We start from the raw sequence: 23,255 nt of genomic DNA on the forward strand, positions 1-23,255 counted from the left end.
CGCAGCAGATATTAAACGTGAGTATTCAGGACCTCTCTTCCAGACTGTGGTATGTCAGTATACCCACTTTCAGCAAGGAAGTCTTTATATACTATTTATCATCTTTACTGTACTGATTTAACCTGGGCTGCAAACCGACTGTGCCTTAATACTCTAAAGTTTCCATTAATAGGAAGAAATTACTTAGGCTTTACTCACTTATATGGATTTCTTTTGCAAACAAAGGTTTGGTTTTAAAGCACTACTAATTTCAAAAAGTGGCAGATGAAGAAAACTCTGATTTTTAGAACCTGCGTTTGGGCTACCAGACATATGTAGCTTCTACCACATCAGTTTTGACATTGAAATTTGTTGATATTTCATTCTTAGTTCGATGTCAGTACTTTGCACGTCCATGCCTTTCCAGAGACAGTAAATGCAGCTTCCCCAATTCTGGGACTCAGATACACAGAAACAAGCGTTTCAGAATCTCAGTGCAGGGAGGAATCAAGGAATCAGAACAGTTTTCTTCAATTCTTCCCTTCAACAAAGCCAATCCAAGCACAAGTCTAGCTAATCTATGCCTTGTGATTTTCATTCGCACTCCTCCTACATGCCACTGAAACATTTTTGCATGCAAATGTTTCAGTGGCATTCACGGACTGGGCAAAACAATTTCGTAAGATGACTCCCCTGTATTTACTCAGAACACCCCCATGATTTTCAAGGGCCAACAAGAACCATGAGGAAATAAAAAAAGCAGTATGGTCAACCAGAATAAGAATTGAGAAAGTTACATACACTAATACTTAAAAATCTGTTTTCCTACCCTCCATCCCTGCTTCCCTTACCAAACATCACTCTCTCAGCTGTAAGTGCATTAGGCTAGGCTAATATAGAAGATAGGATTTTATTGATAATGTACACAATTGTATTGATAATGTACCTGCTCTCTTCTTAAGTCACCCATCACAAAGTGGATGGAGTGGCAATGCACTTGCAGACTGTGAGCAGTCTTAATGATATTAAGAATGAAAATCCCTCAAAAATTCAAATTCTGCAAGACGTGTGTGCTGGGAGACAGGCCAAAGTGAGAAAGGCATTGCATCTTCCTAATAGTCAAGATAGAAACTTTTTTTTGTTTTTACTTTTAGAACATAAAATTCACCAAACAGCAAGCAAAGATGATCCTTGTTGCAGAAGGGCTCTACAAACTGAACTACTATTAAACAGTTTAAATTTGAGAAAACCCAAAGCGAACAACTCTCATCCTGCACTGAATAGAGGGTGCGTTTATGCTAACCATGCATTCTAATCATATTGTAAATAATGCAAGCTCATTTGCCAAAAAACATTTAGTAGTTCAATGTGAACTGTCATTATGTCTGGATTATCACGACTGAAACTGCATTCACAGTCAGAAAGACATGGATGTTTTCAAATGCTGACCCATGCCTCACAAACCAAGATTTCCAAGCCCCTCCAAGCAGGAAGCAGTCACAACCACAGACAAGCCCCACAAGTGTCTCACAAAGTGAGGACACTCAGTCACTTGTTGATACTAAAATACCACCGCTGTTCTATCACTGAATTACTATGAAATTAAGGAAGCCATTTGTTTAAAAACAGAGATGGCTGACAATACAGCTAGAAATCAATTGGAAGTTGCATCTTCCCTGCTCAGGTTATCAAACTAACCAACTAGGACCAAAAGCAGATTATTAAAGCCTGCCTGATGAAAACAGTGACCTTGTATGTATTTAGAAATACTCAGTTGGGTCCCATTACTTGAAATTTGATATTTTAAAATGTAAAACTATCACTAGTAAGGGATCTTCGGTACACCAGCAATTGCATGCATATGACATGGAAAAAGAAATTGACCTTGTATACTTAAGTGCTCCTGCAATAAAGGAAAAAAAATATTAACAAGTCACCCTTATCAAATACTCCATTTTGTGAAAGCAGTACAGTATATTTTTTTTTCTTAAAAAAAAAGAACATAAACAAACAATAAGTCTCATCTGCCAAAGTGACATCCTGGCAACAGCTCTGCTGTTGATTTTCAAGTGGAAGCATCAATCCTGCTGAACTTCAAAGAGTACAGTACAATATAGTATTACACATAGAAAAATAAGCTGCAAAATGAAGCCTGTGTGCGCTCACGTGTGTAGAGAGAAGCCTATGATTCAGCTACCCTGTGGAAAATTCTAACATTTTATCTCTGAATCTGAAATGAAGTTCCATATTTACTCAGTGAATTGAATGAAACAGCATTATTTCAGCAGTGCATTTTTATTTTAAGAAATAGGATGTTAAAAAGCTTGTTTCAACAAAAACTGGACATCAGCTAAAAGGCAGGAACTTTATTTATTCACTATAGCAGTTCCCTACCTCAATAAGTTCTCTTTCCTCAACAGTCTGAGATTCTCTGAACACTGGGAGACATTCAGTGAGCCTTATACAGTTTATAAGGTTATCATAATACTGAGTGTTTCTGTGTTCAGTGCCTTGTAGATGAGATAGGTGGATCTGAAGGACAGCAACAAATCTGCAAATGAACTCAGTGATAGCACTTTTTTTTTTTTTCTCAAAACAACAGGAAAGAATGAATGGGTTTATACTTCCTGAATTTCAGCAGCTGCAGCAGTAGTGTAAGAGCTCTGAATTGCTACTTCCTAGCTAGGTCAGTCAGTTAAAAAAAAAAAAAAAAAATTACCAGTACCATTCAGTTAAGGAAGACAAGAATCAGTCACAATACTTTGGCCCAATATTTTGCTCAACACCTAAACTTTAGACTTCATTTCCCTTTAGATCTGTGTTTTGGGTAGAAGATTAAGAACAACATGACAAAACAGGTAGCTCAGGACTCCAGATCTAGCCGGGTGTTCACTCAGCCTAGCAGCAGTACAGACACCACAGTGGTAGGCAAATGAGGGCCCATGATACGTCTTAGTCCATCACTTCATTCAGTGAATAAGTATTTGTTGATGCTTGTAAGGGTATACCTAACTGAATTCACTTCTTAGACAGTAGCTTTCTTGCCAAGACATGACAAAGCCCTGTAGACCAACACCTAAGTTCTTTTCCTTCCACTGTTCGACCTTAATCAGAAAATCAACAAGAAATATCAACTCTTTTTTCCCCAACATGGTTGTTACTAGAGTTCAGCAACAGGACTAGATTTAGCCTAGATTCTCCTCTTTTCATATACAAATTGCTTGTTATCTGACCTCAGTATCGACAAATTATCAAACCCCATTAATTCAAGTTCTCTTCTATTTCTACAAGTCAAATCCTGTCAGACACCACCAGTCTTCCATAAGAAGCCTATTCCAACAATGGCTGCACCCTCCTGTATGAAAGATAACCTGTAGCCCAACCACAAGTTGCTTATTGACTCAGTTAAGGCCCAGGCAAAATGGGGAAAGAACACCAGGACTCCGACTAGCTTTTCCAAAATTTCTAGATCTAACAGAGTTTGAAGAGCACTACACTAAACTTCAAAATACACTAGTAGAATTATCACAAAATGGTTGAGGTCGGAGGGTTTCTCTGGAGGTCGTCTGGTCCATCCACCCTGCTCAAGCAGGGCCACCTGAAGCCAGTTGTCCAGGACCACATCCAGACAGCTTTTGAGTATCTTCAAGGAGGGAGACTCCACAACATCTCCAGGCAACCTGTGCCAATGTTCAATCACACAGGAAAAAAAAAAAAATACTTCCTGATGTTTAGAGGGAACCTCCTGTGTTTCAGCGTACACTGCCTCTAGCCCTGTCCTGATACATATCTTTAACGAGTGACAAAACCATTATTAGAATGTTATCTTTTAAGGAAACTAAACATGGCTGTTCTGAGTAATTTAACTAACCCTAATTAAGAGTAACAGCAAGTAAGATGCAGTTCCGAGAAGTTTCCAGGACATGAGAGCACCAAGGTGGACCACAGAGCCTTATTAATCACCCTCACTTACAAGGAAAAAAAAAAAAGCACGTTAGGGAGAAATCTTATATTCAGGCATAGTCTTAAGAACAGCTTTTGCTTATTATTTTTTGTTTCTTTGTTCCATAATCACTTATTTAAAAAGCAAAGACCTACAAAGATCTTTTAGCAATAATACCAGCTCCAAATAGCCCAATGTATGCCAGGTGGCCTGCTTCTTTTGAGGGAGGGAAACCATTGCTAAAAAAATGGACAAGCAAGTTCTTAGAACATCCAATTGCAGGGGTGGGTGTGGGCGTGTGGGTGGGTGGGTGGCAGCAAACCCTACACAGTTACCAAATTGTAGAAAGGTATCTACAGCAAGTACCAGCCTGCCTGCCTTCAGCAATCAGCAAGGCATCAGGGAGTGAACTTGAGAAAGCCACCACAAACCCCTACCACAGTCATCTTAAACTAGCAGAAATGCAGTAGCCCACATCCTTTGGAGCTAGCTTCACCAGCTCCCCAGTACGCAGACGGTAGTCACTAGCATGTCTTCAGGATTCCCATTGCTGCTGCTGATTTACACTTCATTATTTTGAAGTGCTCAAGCACTACCACAGAAGATTAAAAGACACTTGCTGTTTCCTTTTTTTTTTTTTTTTAAGGTATACGAGACGGTCAGTGACTGAATCACATTCATAGTGAAACTTTCTCTCTCCTCCACTCCTACATTGTAAATTACACTTAAATTCACAGTTTATGCTGTCAAAGTTTTGTCTAGAGGATCTCAGCACTCCTATTTCTCACAAGCAGGGGATATAGAAAGAAATCATAGCATCATTCACTCTCCTTCAGAATACAGTATTTTATAATACTATTATACAAGCTTCTAGCAACACAGTTGCAGCCAGCATAGTCACAGGTGCCAGTATGAGCCAAACGAGTTCTGCATTGTGTTCAGGGGAGACGCTGCTATTATGCCTTGCAGCCTGAGGCAGCAGCAGAACTCTTTTGACAATAAAACTTACCAAGACTGGTTTCAAAGCCATCTGCTGCCACTGCAGACAGGGCAGTAAAGTTCTGTAAAAATAAGAATTGTACATTTTACTTGGGGAAATAAGAGTATGAAGAAACTCTCGCTATCCTTCCTCAAGGCTATTTTTCCAGACACACTGACAAGGCAATTATCTTGGAGAAGGAGGAGACACTGCAACAAAATCTTTTTAATATGAGTGGTTGGTGAGATGAAAGTAAGTAGTGCCAGAGACCTATATCCTACTCTGCTCATACAAAAACTTGAAGAGCAGAACTTAACCTTCTGTAACAAGCAGAATTAACAGTGACACAGATGGGCTTGTGGACTGAGAAGAATAAAGTCTCCTGCACACAGGTTCTGTTGATGATTGACAAGCTGTTCAGAAATTGTCTCCTATGGTTTTGGTTACTCTTTAGGCAGAAAGAAGTAAACATGTAAAGCAAATCGAGTATACCCACACAGTTGTTCTTTACCGGAACCGTTAAGACCAGGAGATTCATTTTCACCAGCAATTATATGAAAATGGAACAGAATCAGAAGAGTAACAATGCATACACTGCAACTAGGAAAAGCCTCCAAATCACAAGAAAAAGCAGCGTAAGCTAGATCAGAGAGAGGTGACCTAGAAGTGACCTAAGTGATTGCCACAACGGATAAAGTTATGACACTTGTGATAATAGACTCTTCACAGTATCATCATGAGCACTATAATAACAGAATTAGCAGAAATTAAGATGAGGGAAGAGTACAATTACATTCAGCCAGGGAAACATTTCAGGCTTCTACTCTAAAAACATTAATCAGAGAATACACCGAACGGCAAGAAAGCCCAATGCTTCCATTTTTTCTAATGGCAACAAAAATCATTATTGATATCCAACAGGTATCATTGCAGTAAACACAGCATAGTTATAAACTCTGGTACCAACAAGGTTTAGTTTCTTACCTTTACTATTTTGTATTGTTACCACCTTCATTCTAAGAACAGCAGTCAAATACAAGTGCTGCATGACAACTGCAGCACCACATACTACCATGTTTTTGCTGTGAGTTTTTTCAGGTTTCAGCTCAACCAACATGCAGGCAGAATCTGAAGCTATCACTTAAAAAGTTGCTGTTATGGAAAGATGAATCAAAAGAAAAGTTTCCTTAATTCCCAATTCATACATTACATTGAAAGGTAGAAGAAAGGAAGATTTGTTTGCACATCCATGTTAACATAAGTGCCAAAGAAAATGTCCATAAGGAAATAACTGTGTTGACATTGTAGCAGCTGTGTTTGCCAACCTAAATGTGATTCAGCCATCAAAACCCCGCAACTTAGACTAAAGAGGGAATCTTCAGTTCAAGTACTTGAAATTTAAGAGCTGGACTTGAAAGTGAGAAATCTAGAAACACAGGTACATACACACCTCTTGGTTAGACAAGGAGTGAAGAGCTTGGGTAATATGCTATTCAATGACTTCAAAGGAAGGATTTTTCAAGTTGTTTAAACTGTGAAAAAAATTTAGAAGTGATGCACAGATGCATATAGGGAACCATACCTACAGCCTTCTTTCCATAACTTCTACAATTTCAGATGCTATTAGGCAGCCACTATATTTATGTCAGGCTGTCTTTACAGCCAGATACACAGTTAGTAAATCTGGAGATCTAAGAGCTAGAAACTCATAACAATTCTCAATGCACTACTTCAGCTTAGGGCTTAGAGGTCAGTGAAAGTCACTTCTCACTCTTATTCCTCCCTCCTGTTGTACGTAACAGGGATTCCTGTCAAGTCATGCTTATCAGTACTTATTTTCCACAGGAAAAGATTCAGGAGTCATGCCTAGAATAGCCTTCATCCGAAGATTGTGAATCAATAGCAAAGAGGCATTGCAAAAATTGCTCAGCACCTGCCACATTGAAAGCGGCTCAACTCTATTTCTTTACTTTCATGGTTAGCATCACAGAGCACCCAGACACCAAAATAGGATTAAGTGCTGCTGTGCTTAGCACTACGCGCTAACACGTGGCTCCCATCCTAAGGAGCTTGCGCTGGGTCAGCCCCGTCCTGGCACCCCGGGCAGGCAGGGCAGTAGAGGCCGAGCTGCACCGGGCTGAATGACCAAATGCGTTTCTTGGTCTCAGCTAGCACTTCGAGTGCTCGCTGCTTTGATTAACAAGGCACATACCACAATTTCCACTGAATTTGTATTTAAAAAATAACTCTGCTCATTTAACAGTTATCTCAGTTGGAACACTAGAATACAGAAAAGAATTTGTGCAAGTTTTCTGTTTTCTCCCCCTGCTGAGGCTGTCCTCTGGTTGTTGTTGTTGTTGTTTTTTTCTAAATGTTTCAAGCAACTTGCAACAATGTGTCACAAGTTTTATGTTGACAGAGCTCCAAAACCACCACTCCAACTCTGTGCTAATTCATGTCATAACTCCATATATAATAGAATCTGCTATTTCTGAACATATGCACTACGTAAAAGTACCAAGCAGCTTGAAGAACTTTACATGAGCAACAAGCTGATACATATTGAAAGGAGGAGTTACGGATATCCTGCCTTCCAGGATCCGACCCACAGATGTGCTTTTCTTAGCTGTTAAGTTTCCAACTTCACCTAGATAGTCATATTCATTAGCACCAACACCCACGTCACTCAGCCTTTAAGACAGATAGCAAGTTTCTCTAAGGCAATTAGAAATTAATATCAAGGAAATACATTTTATGTTAGCAAAATAAGGACAAGTACCCACAACGGGACAAAACCTCCTTGCCCTTCAGATAAACAAGCAACTAAAGCAATTAGACATGTATTTTAAGGCACAACATTCAAGGATTTACACACTTGTACCACAAGTGACAGCTGCAGGGGACTAAAAACAATGTCTGTCCCCCAAAGCATACTGCTTGAACACAACCACAAATGCAGCAGACAGACACGAAACCCCAGCATCTCAAAGAGCAGAGCTAGGTAAATTCAGTAACAGAAACACGTTAGTCCCCGTCTGGAGAGTTGTTTGCCACATCTCAGAATATCTGCATCCTATTATCTGAAACTTGATATAGGAAGAGGCAATTAGATTCTGCTAGAAGTTTCTTTGGCTACCTTAGCAGTGGTGTATTATCCCCTATCCTTTTATCAGCAACACTTTGCACCTTTGGGGAGTCAAATCTTTATATGACTGAAATAACTTGAGAATTACTTCAATAAGATCAAAATACACTGATATAGATACTGTGTTTCTTCTGACATAAAAGTGCCCCGTGACTGCGCAATCGCATACTCATTCTGCTGCCTTGTTTGTCACAGCATTTTCTTGAAATACACATTACAGCAAATCAAATTTAAGTCTAAAACATATTAGCAATTTATATATGAACTACCTTTCAATAGGAAGGCTTTTCTCATTTTGTAGCTAAAGCACTGTTACAATTAGAAACTGTAAGACCCAAGACTACCAGGATAATGCCCTATTTCACTCTGCTTCCTACACAGCACGTAACCAGACCTACAGAATGCAACAAATGGAGACAAGGTTATTACATCGACACGCATCTGTTTATAATAGATACAGTTTGACCCAGACCAAATTCTTTACAACATAAACACAGCCCCTAAAAAATAAAAGCAGATAGGGTTTTGTGTAAAATACAGTATATTTACGTTTACAAAAAGTAAATGAGCTAGCCACACATGCAGTGTTGCAATGAGCAAACTCCAGCTGAGTCTCATCATCATTTCCTGTCCTTGGTGAACATGCTAGTGATTTCTGCCCAAAACCATTCAGTGCACACACAGGCACACTCGTACAAAAAGCGCATCTCCATTCCCTAAAATTCCCTCCACCTTTTCTGCGTGCAAACCCAGATATTATACAAAATGATGAAAGGACATAAATGGGCCTAACGTGGTATGTGGGGAGAGGGATATCAGAGTAAAGAAAAAGAAAATAAAGAAACATGAGTGCTATAGTTTTGAAAACTGACTAGAAGCCACAGTAGAAATTATTTAGCTTAATCTATTGGGAGTACAGACTATGGAGTGTTACTTGAGTTTTTTTAAAAAATAACCATTTTCAGTAATAAAAAAGCAAAGCTCATGGAAATTAAAACTGTTGTTACCCTTGGCTTTACAGAAAAAAACATCCATGAAAACACTTGCTTTAAATCCCCAAACTGGACTTACAAGCTCTGTTGAAATTGAGTGAAACATTCTGAACTCTATGATTAATCACTGAAAGTCAAGGGATGAAGCAACAACCAACTGTTCCCTGCATCCTTTTGAAGAAAACGGCCAGAAACGCTGCTACCATCATTAGAGGCCTAGGACAAAAACGTACGGCAGGCAAATTACCTTACAAGGAAGAAAATTTATTAAAACATCCTTTTCTCTACCTATTCCAGACACCCTCATAGTAAAAATAAATCAGCAAGTGTCAGTGAAGAATACTTCACTGTCAGTGAACCGTACCAAACGGTTTTCAAGCAATGGAGCATTTAAATGCTCATACTGACAAATTTGTCCTCAAATGGAAGTTAAATCAACCTGGAAACTGAAGCAGCTAGATTTAATTAACCTATTTTCTTTAAGGTGTGGGCAAGAAGGAGAAAAAAAAAAGGGTAAAAAAATAATGGTGACATTTTTTATTTTACAGGAGCACAGAGAACCAGGGATTTAGACGAGAGTGACGGCTTCGCACCGGACCCCCCGCAGCGGGCAGCCCGCGGTGGAGCTGCCCTGCCCGGCGTTCCGCGGCCCGCCAGCACTTCGCTCCGCCTCGGTGCCGCACGGCGCACACCGGGCGCTAAGCGAGCGACCGGCAGCTGCCGGCAGCACCCTCCCGGAGCAGGGAACGGTGCTGAAGTTGGCCGCCCCCGGGAACCGCCGCGCGGGGCTGCAGCGGCGGCGCCGGGCACCCCGCGGGCGGTGACCGGAGCGGGGCTCGGCGGGGCAGGCGGGGGCCGAGGCGCTGCGCCGCCAGCAGCCTCCCGGCCAGCGGCTCCCGGGCTCCCGTCGCGCCCGGGCCGGGAACGGCGTTTTTCCTGTGGTAAAAAGCCACTTTTCCCGCGTGGCGAGTTCGCCGGCGGCCGCCGCCGCGGACCCCCTCCACTCCCCTCCCCGGCGGCGCTTCAGCGAGGGACCACGACGGCCGCCGGCCCACCCGGGGGCCCCGCCCCGCCCCGCCGCTGCCCCGTCCCTACGGCGCGGCAGGGAAGCGGCCCCACGGCCGCCGGCCCTGCCCGGACACCCACCTGAGCTCCTCACCTGCCGCCGGCCGAGCTACCGCCCCCCGGGCGCCCCCGCCATGGCCCCCCGAGCAGCGGCGCCCCGCTGCCGGCAGGGCGGAGGGAGGAAGGAGACGGGCAGGAGCGGCGACCGCGACCGCACAGAGCCGCTCTACCTGCGCCGGTCCGGGCGGGGGCGCGCGGAGCGACACCTCTGCTCGCTCCGGCTTCTGGAGAGCGTCCGTCCACGAGAGGCACCGGGGGCGGGGCCGCCGCGCTCGACTGGCAGCGGCGCTGGCCAACGAGAAGCGCCCGCTCGCACCCCCGCTCCCGCGCCAAGAAGGCGCTGCTCCCGCCCGCCTCCCCGCCGTTGGGGCGGGGGAAGGGGGTGTTTCCATGACGTCACGGGCAGCGCCCGGCGGACAGGTGGGGAGCGGTCCCTGAGGGGACGCGGGGACAGGAGCCCCGGGCTAAGCCGGAGCTGAGCCCGCGAGCCGCCCTTAAGCATCGGGGGCAGGGCAGGGCGCCTGGGGGAGGGGGCGAGGCGCGGAGCTAATCCCACGCCGGCCCTGAGGCAGCCCCGGGGCCGGGGGAGCGGTGGCCCCCTCGGGAGCCCCGTCCTGAGGGCGCGGCCTGCCTCGTCGCCGGGGTGAGGGGCGGGCGGGCGGCCGCGGCAGGGGGGGCTTGTCGGGGCGTCGCCGCGCACCCAGCGGCCTGAGGGGATCGACGACCGGAGAGCGCTCCCCGCGCCCACCCTGCCCGCCGCCGCGGGGGGGCTCCTCCGGTGGGAGAGAAACCCCCTCCCGCCTCCCCCCGCCCCGCCCCGGCATCCCAAATTTAGCACGTTCCTCCGAGTCTTATTTAAGAAGAAACAACTTGAATGACTAATTAGATCCAAGCCGTTAGAAGCGCTCTGGACTGCTTCCATGAACCCTTTAATGTGTGCGCTAAAGATTTCCAAAATGATTTCTGCTTGCAAGGATGTAGACGGGATGTGACCTGGCACCCGCTTCACGCAGTTTTTTGTTTCACAAAGTGCGATTTAATCCACACTCAGGAGAAAGGGCGAGGAGTGGGAAGAAAGACCCTGATTTCCCTACTCAGCCTCATGTGCCCCAAACTGATCAGCTGCTTTTCGATTCTATTCAGAACTTGGTGCTTCCCTCAGCTGGAGCGATTATGGGAAACAGAAGCACTTTTCTTCATTTGTACTGTTGGCACTGCGTTAGAACAGAAGCACTTGGAAAAGCAAGCCCAAGTGCCATCCCAAAAGGTAGGGAGGGTGCTCATGGATGGGCACTTGTGGTAGCATAACCCGCGAGTAGTACCTTGCACTTTGAATGAAACCTTACAAGGACATGAAAGTACCACAAAGTTAACACATTTAGTAAGAATGTTACGCAGCAGAAGCTTCCCAAACCATAGACACCAAAGCAACCCAAACACCTTCAATGCTACTTTCGGAGCTGGTCTCTGGGCTAAGACAGCAGAGAGGGCTTCTCTTGCCTCTGCTGCTCACTGTAGCTATACGGCCTGATGATATCTTGTGAAGATGCTGCCTACACAATGAAAACCCGAGCAATGATGTTTTGGTCAGCATCAAGCAGCAAAGTCAATGAAAAGCAACAGAAGCAGTTTTAGTTTTGATTGTATTGTTTAATCTAGCTTCAAGTTGCTGCTGTATGGGAATCCAGGCATTGCCAGAGTATTTATCAGCTTGCAAAAAAATGGAATTCAACAATAGCATATAGCGGTTCCTCAGATTTCAGGTTTTATAAGTTTGGGTTTATAAATAGAAGTTTTAGGGTGAAATTAGCACTGTCCTTTTAAAGAGCACAACTGTTGAACTAAAGGCACCAAATAGCCTGCAACAGCAAACCAGTTAAGGAAAAATTAGGCAACTGGAATATGTTGATGTTACACATTTCTAGTGATCACATGATATAATAACATACTGTTAGGTAACAGTATGTTTCGTATGCATGTGCAGCCTATTCCAGCTCCCACTGAAGCCAAACACAGACCACCTCGTGATTTAGAAAGGAACTCTGTGTCTCCCCGAGGATGTATGATCTCCAGGCCCTGCAACAAAAAGGAAATGAACAGAACAAAAATAAAATTCTCTTTCAGTCCAAAATCTCCATCTTGAGTACTGGCCACTGAACTGTTTGAGGTTCCTGAAATATTTAGGACATTTACTGTTCATTACAGCAAAAAACAGGGACTGAGCACATCTCCAGGCTGTATTGAATTATTTCCCTGGAGTTACATCAGGAAGAAGTTTGAGCTTTCTATGGATTTAGGGCTTTGTTTCCTTTCCCTTTGTTCTGCCTTTCTGCTAAACAGAAATAATGAAAAGATATTGGAGTGCTTTCTTTTCCGGGCCTAAAGAAGAGTTTAGAAATAAATTAATAGGCAGCCTTTTGAGACTAAGATCATTCTTTCTGTTAGAAAACCAACACACAGAGTAGTGAATCTGTTAACTGAGATGGCAAAATACAAGATGGTTGTACACATCAGAGTAAATGTATATGCAGAAAGCCTCTGTCTGAATATAGATTTCTGGTTTTTCTTCTTAACAGATTTGTCAACTCAAACCCATCTGGTTTATAATAGTAAAAGGAACGTGGTTAAGGGTGTTCCTCAGCACCATGCACTTAACCTTCAATTTATCCTTGGTCTTCAGTTTTTCTGTTCTGATTGATGGAGCTTCATGACATTGTAATCTTTCCAGAGCTATTAAGAAGAAGAACTCCATTCTGCATAATTCAACAGGTATTTTTTAATTCAGTTTCCCTTTGATCTAATAGAATACAGATTTAAATTACATGGCCTGAATTAAAACTCTACCACTATGTGTGTCTTTTTAGCTTGCTCTTTCCTGTGGTTTTGTAAAGACTGTTCACAATTAAGTTCCCCAGTACTGCAATGAAAGGGATTGTCTTTTGATTTCCAGCTTTTTTTTTTTCCTAATTATTAGGTGAAAATAATTACTGCATTTCTACTGAACTCACAGATGTGCAATGATGTTTCATGTTTAAGCAATCTTAGTCTCATGTGAGTGAACAAACTTCCATACCATGTATACAGACCAGAGAAAGAAAGGCTGATTGTAAGATATAAGTTATGTCCTGTGGTTTGAGCTGAACAACTAAGACAAGTAAGACTTGTGAAGAGCTTCTACATTTACAGCAGAGGAATATATTTATAAGTACCCTTGTGGCTGAGGTGTGAGCAGCAGGAGAGTTGTGTACATTGCAAAGTTATTGTATTAATCTGTCTTTCTCTTCTGATGACTGTGCACATATATATTCAGTCCTGGGCACTAGTTCCCTGTCTTGAAACTCAGCATCATCTTTCCTTGTGTACCAAAATAAATCTGTCCTTGATAGCTTTCCTCTTTCCTCCAGCCTTCCCCATCATGTTATTTCTGTCCTTCTGCCAGTTTGTTGTTTTGGTTTTTTTTTTTTAATGTTATTCTCAGTCACTGCTGAGAAGCTTTCTATCCCATTGACAAATGTTGCTGTTGTCCTGTTGCATTTACAGGCTGGTATTATGCAAGCTACTGGCACTACCTTTGCTGTGTTGTTCTTGCTGGTACTTCTGAATGCTTCCCTGTCTCCCTAATCTGTCCAGGCCTCTTTTCACATGACCGTAGTCACTGTGTCTTCTTCATGGCTTGTCTGGCTTCCCAGCCAGAATTAGCCTTGTTAAACTAGCTTTGGAGCCCTTCTGAATACATCTGAGGTACCAGGCTTACCTCTGAAGTGCCTCATGCTGTAAGGTCCATACGAAAGCATCTTACAGGTGTTGCAAAATTCATTAATTGTTGTAAATACTTTTAGCAGTCTTGATTCTGCCCCTCATTTGTATGGTGATTGGAACTCTACAGTTGTGGGGGAAAGACCTGCTGTCACATCAGCCTTTATTCTTCTGTTTACAAACTTCTTAACTGGCTGTAGTTTACTTATTCAGATGAGGGCAGAGAAAGCAGGAGGTCTTAGTCTCTCTGTGTTGGCAAAGCAGATGTGTGGCCTGAGGTTAGTCAAAATGGGAAGGCAAAAACTGACAAGGAATGAACATCCACCAGCCTGGCACTCGGCAAGGAATTACCCCTGTGGACTGTACTACAGTGGAGAAAGCAAGCAAACATTCCATTCCCCATACCCAAATTGCTCTTCAAGAGAGTCCCTGTGCCAAATAGGCAAAAGAAGTTTGCTCTGGCCCAAGACTTACAAAGCTGGAGTAGGATAAACCAGGCAACAAACATTAACAAGACGCACAGATTCACTGTGGCTGCCATGACTGTGCGTAGTGTTTACCTGCTGGGTAACATGACACAAGATAGCTTTACAGTCTCTTTCCACAGCATTGCTAATCCAACCTGGAAGGTGCCAGTGGACAGCAAAGAAATAGAGAAGGCATGTAACACCATTTCTTTTAAAAAACACACAAAGCTGACAATGCAGACTCTGAAGAACCCTGTCTTTTGTGTGTGTGTGTGTTTGTGCAGCACCTTCCACAACAAGACCTGTGGACTTGGAAGTAGCTGAATTCCTAATAGTAACATTCATTGCTAGTACTTTTCTTGCTGTTAATTTAATTTTCCATTTAGCTCCAGGGAAATGGAGAGGGCCCAGTTGTGTTTGGTCTAGCTCCCAGGCTTACTGCATTTGAGAGCCAACTTGTGAATGTCAAGTGGTCACTGTGTGGTGAATGAGAAAATCTGACATCCAGACTGCTGGAGAAACAGGGAGTTAAGAATCACTAAGCTTCTGCTTCACACAGATGAGGACGTGCTTCAAGCAGTAATTTTAATACTGACTTGGAAATGAGAGGCAACTCCAAGGTTTTCAAGATATAATTATTCTGATTTTTTTAAAATAGTAGCATTTTCCTTTAAGAAGAAAAGCTAAACAAACTGGCAACTGAAGATTCTGGATTTGTCAGTCTTCTGCTGGTTTCATACATGCCAGATGCTGTTTTATAACATTTATCCTCCCCCTCATTGGTGACTATTACTCATTCTTCCAAGTATTCTAGGATTTTAGTATTTATATAAAATGCAGTCAGATGGAAGAAAACAGTCCTATTTTTTCCATATTACTTAAGACAGAAAGTATCAGAGTACATAGAAATTTACCGTATTCAGAAAGCGTGTTTAGAGAGATGTGATACAGGCCTCTGCAGAATCTGGCATCCAGATGCAGTTCAACTGGCAGGCAGCAGTACAGCTATTAGGAAACAGCGTAATTCACTGCACTGTGGGCCAGATTATCCTTCCTACTCATGCAAGCCTGGTTATTCGGGTTGCTAGTGGGGGGTTCTCTCTGGAGTAGGAGAGACAGAAACCTCCTGTGGGGCACAAAGGAGTAGCAGATACTCCACGCCCACAGGTGTTTTGTCTTTCTAAAGTCTTAGGTACTTGCAGATGGAAGACTTAATGTATTGACCATTGCAACTGAAGTTTCTACTTCACTGGGCTCTGGGTGAGGCACAGGCATACCTCTTTTGTTATTCTTTCTCTGTAACTACTGCACATAGCGTGGAGCACTTAAAGTCCAGAGGTTAGGCTCCTGCTCTCCTTTTCTCAGAGGAACTACACACAGATTCTTTAATCTTTGAAGATTCTCGTGTTTTCTGCAGTGAGACTAGCATCCCAATTTCTCTTATTAGTGCTACCTTTGCTATTCTTTTCTTTTGAATGCACACAATAGGAAAAATGTGGAAACATTAATGCACAAAAACTGCTGACGTCAAGTTATTTCATTCTTTCGGGACCATGAAAGCAAAAGCTAAGATAGGGCACTGAATATATATCTGGAAGGCCATGGGATAGATGCCTTTGTGTTTCACTTCAAAGTAAAAATAAATCATAATTGTTCAAACCTTGTAAATTATACCTACAAGGCACATTTCCTGCCAGCATGGACAAAGCTTTCCATTGTGTGAAGTCCTTAAAGTTGCCAGTGCTTCATTGACTCAGCAAGGGTCAATAATGGCAGTAACGAGCACGACCCTGACAATGTCTGCAAGTCTAGCTACAGACATTAAACTTGTTAGCAAACAGATATTCCTCACTGGTGTCAGAAGGAAAGAAGAGAGGATCAGATCTCCTCACACTCACTTGAAAGTTAGGCTTCTGGCCTCCAACCAAAGAGCTGTTCCAGAGCCTTCCTGCTCCAGTGATCAGACAGTCTCCTAGCTCTCAGACTAGGCATAGTTTCAGCCAGTTTGGCCTATTGATACTTTGCACCCCCAGACCTGCACCTCAGTAAAAAACTAATGTACCAGACCTATCCACTGCCACAGCTCTTAGCTACATGTGCTTAGATAAGAACTTCACTAGAGGAGAGTAGAAAGCATGCCTGTTGCTGGTGTGATTAACTGTTCATTTTGCATCAGGAGACTTCCAACAGAGGAACTGTTCTGTCTGACTGCCAAGTTGCAGCAGGGAAAAGCTAAGCTAGGTGGGTTGAGTTCTGCTGATGTACAGTAGTAGCCTCTCCTCTTTCTGTACCACAGCCATTAGTGTCATGGCCTGAGTTTTGAAACAATTCAGAAGCATACTAGTATGGCTTACTTTCCATTTTCAATGCTGCCAGCAGACCTTATTTGACAGAAAAATATATCTTCCCACACATCATAACCCTGACTCCATACAAAACAAGTCAGTAAGTCCAGACAGATTTGCTTTTTTTTTTTTTTTTTCCTTTTTTTTTGCCAGAGGCTAGCAATGGTTCCAGGCAGAAGGGATGTCCAAGAAATTAAATCTTTGCCTTTATTCAAAGTAATGTTACAGTTCCAGGCAGCTGCATTGGACCAGATCTAGAGCTGTTGAAATCAATGGAAAAATCATCCTTCAAGTTCAACACGCTTTGGGGTCAGGTGCCTCGCCTAACAGTTCAAAATGTTGAGTGGCTGGAATTTTCCCTTGCATCTCAAGACATTGACGAGAATCCAGGCAGCTGTTGGCAGGACAACCACATCCCTCCACTGTTGCCCTGTGATAACTGAGGCAAGACAGGCTACCTAGTCTATTGCTCAATGCATCCTTTCACACTTGCTGTTTTTCTGCGGGTTTACTGCTGAGGAATGGCTCTCTGTGGTTAAGAAAATTTTGACAATGCTAAAGCAACGAAAACCTTTAATTAAACTCAAAGGTGATTGCTGAGAAAGAAAAGAACAAAAGCATTTATGGCATTAGTGCACATTGACTGACTGACTGACAAAGTAAAATAGAGGAAAAGCAAACCTCCCATGCAGCCTGCCTTGGGCAAACACAACTATAGAGGTCACTAGCAAAAGTCGTGAAAGGAAGTTTATTTACCTGCAGCCCAGGTATAGCCAGTTTATCACGGTCACCTCAGTCCAGTCAGTTGCTGATCAGGCAAGTAGTAACTCAGCACAAACTCAATTAACAGTGCCCCCAACCACGATGGAGGTGTGCAGCTGCCTTTCCACTTTCCTGCCTCCAGAAAAGGTGTGGAAAAGGGATGTCTGTACAAGGTTTTAAAGCCAGCCACTTTTAAAATCTCCTTTTGAATACAAATAGACACAGATTTACCAGCTGTTAAATTTTTTATTTTTATAAGCTGCTATTTTGTAATGGAATTAAAAAACCCACCAAAACAACTGTTCAAATTTAAGCAAATACTATAGCAAAAATTTTGAGGTCATTGGTCTGTACACATTTGTAGGAACCAAGAGCAAAGAGGTGTATTTTAAAGTAATTAAAAAGGGAAAGTCCTCCACCCATAACCAAAGAAGAAAACTATTTGGCAGGGACATAGAGCTGTTTATGTACATTCATTTTCACCCTAGTTAGTACAATGGAATGGCAGGAAATAACTACCTTGTGGGGAATTCAGGGGTTTATCTTGCTTTTTAGAAGTAATAAAGGCAAAAGACTCCTGGAGACTTCTTTGAAAATATGAAATTAAATCACATTACATAACTGGAAGCTGGTGATATATGAATGTCTAGTAAGAACTAAAGTAAGAAGCAGCTGAATTCAGGAAAACCCAGCCTACAAAATGAAAAATGCACTTTGAATTAAATGGGCTTGTTTATCTGACCTCAAAGAGCTAAGGCAATGTGTTATGGCAAACATTTACTTTGCAAGGAGAAAATGAAAAACATAGTATTCACTCTTTAAAGTGGAACTCACGTTGATTTTAGGAATCATACAGGTTATAGAATTTTAGCTCAGTGCTGAGGTAAAGAATTAAATTTTTGTTAGAAAATGCATTTCTGAGGCAGCTGGAGGACTATTATAGGCTGAAAGCAAACAGTCATAACACTGGGAGAAAAGCAAGCAAATATGCCTTCCATGCACTGGCTTCGATAAACCAAAATAAAGACACTTGCTAATGGTAGAAAAAAACATTTATTTTCTAAGACATAAACAATATTTCAATATTAAAATAATGGCTGATGAAGAATGAGGGGTTGCAATTAATTCAGAGCCTTGAAACACTGTCAAAGAAAGTCTTTTTCGAAGAGGCTGTAAAGGAGCTTGAGAATCAGAGGTGAAAGGTAAAGTTATGTCATGAGTTAAAAATTAGCTGAGAGAGAGGCTATGAAGAGCTAGAATAAATTACTACCTCTTAAAATGGAAAAAAGGTTAATAGCAGGATGCCCCCAGGACCCTGGCTAGAGCCAGTGTTCTGTATATTATGCAGTCTTGGGAGGATGAATGGTCTGATAGTAAAATTGCCTTATGATACAGATTATTTGGGTTTGGCATAATTTGTGAGGATTATGAAGAATACCAGATGGATCTAATAAAGCTACTGTAAATGTTTGGAAGCAATATAATTGTAAATGAAATGCCAACAGAGAAAGTTCAATATAAGCCTTGTTGGAAGGAACATAGGCTGTGGCACACTTGGGTGCAGTGGGCTGTGAATGAACTGTAACCTCCAAGGACAGCTCTAAGCAGAACTGGCAAGAAGACCATTAAAAAAACCACCAGTAAAACTGCCAGTGTGACTGCTGTCATCTCGAGACTCTTTGCAAGTATGATCTGACTTTGCTAAATAATTTCAACAAGAAAAGACCCATAAATGGTTGAGAGCCATATTCAAAAAAGTGAAGAAATAACTGGAGCAATTGGCAAAGATGCAGCAGAACCAGTTCCTCTTCCTCCTTTGTGAGGGAGATGCTATCTCATGGGGGAATTCCAGAGCTACCACAGCACAAGCTGTGCCAAAGGGTGTGGGTTGAGGGATTTCATTTACTTAGAGAAAAAAAAAAAAAAGAGAATGAATGCCTAACCTTGGCAGTGATTAAACTATTCCCAAGAAGATGCAGTGCTTTAATGCCTATAACTGATCCAGTATGTTTTATTAGTTGTATGCCAAAAAAACATTGATTCCTTTCAGTTATCCCAGAAAATGCTTCAGGCAGGTGGTTAGGAGTCCCACTTCATGCTTGCTTACTGAAGAGGCAGGAACAGTAATGTTGGAGGGTTAGATTGTATTTTCCTCTTCTTTTAAGCAAAGCCTTTCTCTAAGGCTGAACGGAGTATCTGTGTCAAATGAACCAGTGTTTTCCAGTGGTTTGTTTTGGCAAGGAGAAGATAGACTTCAATCTTAATTGTAACCAATTTTTGTTTAAATTGTCCATTTTAGCTATCAAATCAATTTGTGGTGCTCAAGATGCAAATGCATGTTGACAGCTCACCCCAAGACATCTGCTGAGTGCTCAGCAGATGTTGCAAAGTGAATGAAGTATTAACATGAGAAGAAAATGAAAGGTAATAAACAAAATAATATGATACTATGCAGTGTTCTTCTGGTTTTCACTTTGTCAGTTAACAAAAGGCTGCTCCAGAGCAGGTCTGAAACTTAAAGGCATTTTTCAAAGACGATACTGCTTTCATGTGCAGCTTTTTGCATTTCCACTCCCTCATTTCATCTACCTCTCTTCTCATTTGTTCCTTTACCAGACTCACATGTACCACAAGTGCAGATCCAAACATTCCCTCTACTATTTTACTTCTATTTTTCCCACTTTTCCCCTCTCACCTCCTCAGGTGGTTATCCTGTCACTTCTGTATGTATTTGAGATTGAGAATAACCTGAATTTGAAAAGGACCTTGTTCAGCTGATCCATGCTAAAAATCTCTATGCCTTCAATACTTGAAATCTCACACCTAAAAGAAAGAAAATGATCCTGATGTAACAAGCTGACACTTTCACAAATCATGACTGTCATCATAAAAGTTCCCCAGTGTCATTGTGAGGTGTACATTCAGTATACACTCCCAAAAAGAAGAAAAGCAAAGTGACACAGACAACGTGGGGGGAAAAACGGAGTGTGCTGCTTGGGCTTCTGTGCTCTCAAAGTAGCTCAGGGAGAAGATGCTCAGAAAGGTGGCTGTCATTTTCATCCAGCAAATGTAGGCTGAATGGCAATGACATCTTCAAACTGCCAGCTGAAAAGATCTGAGTCATTCAGGTGAGATTTCTGAATATAAATGGTAAAAAAAAATTCAGAGTAAGAAACTCCAGAGGGAAAGACAAGACAGTATTTCACAGGTAGCAGAACTAATGAAGTCTGATATCCTGCAGGTTTGTTTCTCTACATGTTTCCTACAAAGGTCCACTCAATAACCCCAGTCTTCCCTTCATCTTTTCCAGTACACTTACATGTCCCTAAGCTCTCCTACAGTAGTCTCACCTCACTCCCAGTACTCTTATTACCATGCAGGGATGAGGCAAGATGTGCTGTAGCTGAATTAGAGCTCTGCACCTGGTCAATATGTAGCACAGACTAATGGTCCAGCCTGTTTTCTTTCAAAAGAACAATGACTTAATTTTTCTTCCCTTTTCTGTATCATGAAGGAAACAATAGGCTTTTTCTACCTAACCACAGATTTTTTACGTGATTTATGGGAACTTTGCAAATTTGCCAAGTCTTCCTGAAGTCGGTCTGCAGGTTTATAGTTACTAGAACTAAATTGACGTATGGGTGAGCAAACAACTTGGCTGAGTAGGCATTGTTTCCTTAAGAAAAAAGACTAAAAATAGTTTTCTCTTGTGAATGCTCAACACTCTGGGGCCTCTTTTCACAATGAATAAACTTAAATAATTTTCAGTCATTTTAAAAAGAAGTAAAACCTAGCTATGTGATCCAGCTGAAATAACTTATTAAATGGAAATTAGCTCCTAGAAATATAAAAGAAGAAAAAGGCAAGAGTCTCTAATGAAAGCTGGGTTGAAGCATTGCAAGTGTGGAACAGACTTTTGATAAAACACTGCCATCCTAGACACCAGATCCAGTCATTATTGTCTTTTTTAGCCTGTATGAAATACAAGTAAGCGAGGTTTAGTTTATATTAACCCATCCAAAACAATGACAGTCTCCTCCTGGTTAGGTGGGGGAGAATTAACTAGGTGGCCTGGAAACACTGCTCTCATGGGCTCCACGTGAGCCAGGTTAAGTCTGGAAGTAATACACCCATGTTCCCATGGGGATGTGCTCTAGGAGTTAGAGCTTATGAGAGTTTGGAGATCCTTGTACTGCAGAGTTGCCTACTATTAAATCTCTTGTATGTGCTGATGCCAAGTTTTACCAGTGTTTTCATTAACTTTGTTATTGTCTTGTCCATCTTATCCTAACAGCTCCCTCACTCGGCAGGATTGTGGCCCTGACTCTGGCCCAGAAACCTGAGGGTGGCCTTCGTGGACCCATGCCAGGGAAGACAGAAATGACCAAGTTATTTCCAACTACATTCTTTCTTCCAGTAAAGCCCAGGTAGGATTCAGCAGTGTTTCTCCAGCCAGATATACTTTAAAATCTAGTCGTCCTCAAGCATTCACCCCAAGCCCTTTAATCCCAGTGCCAGCTAATGCAGTGGGTGAAGAATGTGGAAAACTTCTGTCCTGCCTATCCTAAGTAAAAAAATGGCTTAAATTGTGAAAGCTAACAGGGACAGATAGTTGGATGTATGTGTGGCAGGGTGAAGGTCTGAAGCTGAACTTCTGAACTATCAAGCAGAAGCCTGCTACTTACTAATTGCAACTGGTACAGGCTGGTACTAGATTTTGTTAACACCTGGACTAAACAGAAGTGGCACATCCCAAATCCTGTAATTAATGAAGAGATGAGACAGAACCACCAATTACGAGACTGATCATGTGCATTGTGCTTCTGCACACTGGCTGTTCAGACTGGGGAAAATGGGGTCCTGGAATTCTGGAAAGAAGAGCTGGTGATAAAATTAAGGGTTTCTGAAAAGATGTGGTCTCAATAAAAAGAAGATTGCCTGGAAAAAGGAAGGTGACGTTCTTGGCTAGAGGAAAGGTCCTGAAAGTAGGGTAAGATCCTAGAGACCAGAGGGCTGCATGTAGGTGAGTGCCAGGGGATGGCCTTCCTGGATGGACAGTGATGGCCCTGCTGAGAAAGGAAGTTGAGGCCTGGTGGATGTAACACTGGGCTGGTAGTGGGCGTGAGTGTGTGAAGTAATTAAGAAGGGTAAAAGTTCTAACTTTGTTGGTTGACAAGTAACCCCCAGTTCCCAGATCCACTGTCATTTATTCTGTCTTGTCCATGACACTGCCTTTTTTAGGGTAGTCTGCATTTCCTGGGCTAGAGAAGGTGTTGGCCATGTGACTTTTTTGTACATTTCTTTGCTGTTGTGATACAAAAGATTAAAAAGAACATTGTCATACAATTACTCTTTTCCTCCAAAGATTTCTTGGCTGATCCAAAAGCACACCTTTCAGTGGGAGAGCAACATTGATGCTTTTGACCAGGAAAGTAGGCACCTGAATAAGGATAATGTGGTATAAAAGGTAAACGCTGGTCTGGTTCAAAAAACTGCAGGTATTTTAAATATTTGTGCATGGGAAGGGCCTCTTCCAGATGTAATAAGAAGAGCTAATATGGAAACTCAGCAATATTAAGAAGTCTACAAACTGTTAAAAAGTGTGCAATTAAAAAGTTTATCAGGAATACAATTGATTTACAATGCAACAAAATCTATTAGTGTGTGGCCAAGTCATAGTCGTACTTTTCAAACAAATTGCCCGCATCTAACAGTGACATGCCTTTGAGTGACTAAGCTCAAGTGTTTTTCGTGGTGTGAAG

The 23,255-nt window shown here is 42.2% G+C and overlaps 1 protein-coding gene and 1 long non-coding RNA gene across 12 annotated transcripts in view; one reads left to right on the forward strand and one right to left on the reverse strand.

The window, feature by feature from the left end:
* OSBPL3 (oxysterol binding protein like 3) overlaps nucleotides 1-10,407 on the reverse strand; it is a 92,649-nt gene extending 82,242 nt beyond the window's left edge. For 2 of the 11 annotated variants that reach the window (XM_056334524.1, XM_056334528.1), the window contains exons 1-2: nucleotides 10,198-10,361; nucleotides 4,932-4,983 (exon numbers count right to left, since the gene is read on the reverse strand). The gene's annotated coding sequence lies outside the window, so the exon portion shown is untranslated. Of the gene's footprint in view, nucleotides 1-4,931; nucleotides 4,984-9,117; nucleotides 9,239-10,184 lie in introns of those variants that run through there. The other 9 variants (XM_056334530.1, XM_056334526.1, XM_056334533.1 and 6 more) reach the window with 8 other exon arrangements.
* Nucleotides 10,408-10,447: 40 nt separating this feature from the next.
* On the forward strand, nucleotides 10,448-22,842 carry LOC130147437 (uncharacterized). The gene is made up of 4 exons (XR_008821245.1): nucleotides 10,448-10,583; nucleotides 11,307-11,430; nucleotides 12,740-12,932; nucleotides 21,788-22,842. It is a non-coding gene; the product is annotated as an uncharacterized LOC130147437 (long non-coding RNA).
* The last annotated feature ends 413 nt before the right edge of the window (nucleotides 22,843-23,255 follow it).

This window comes from Falco biarmicus, chromosome 4 (assembly GCF_023638135.1).
Source record: "Falco biarmicus isolate bFalBia1 chromosome 4, bFalBia1.pri, whole genome shotgun sequence".
NCBI lineage: Eukaryota > Metazoa > Chordata > Aves > Falconiformes > Falconidae > Falco > Falco biarmicus.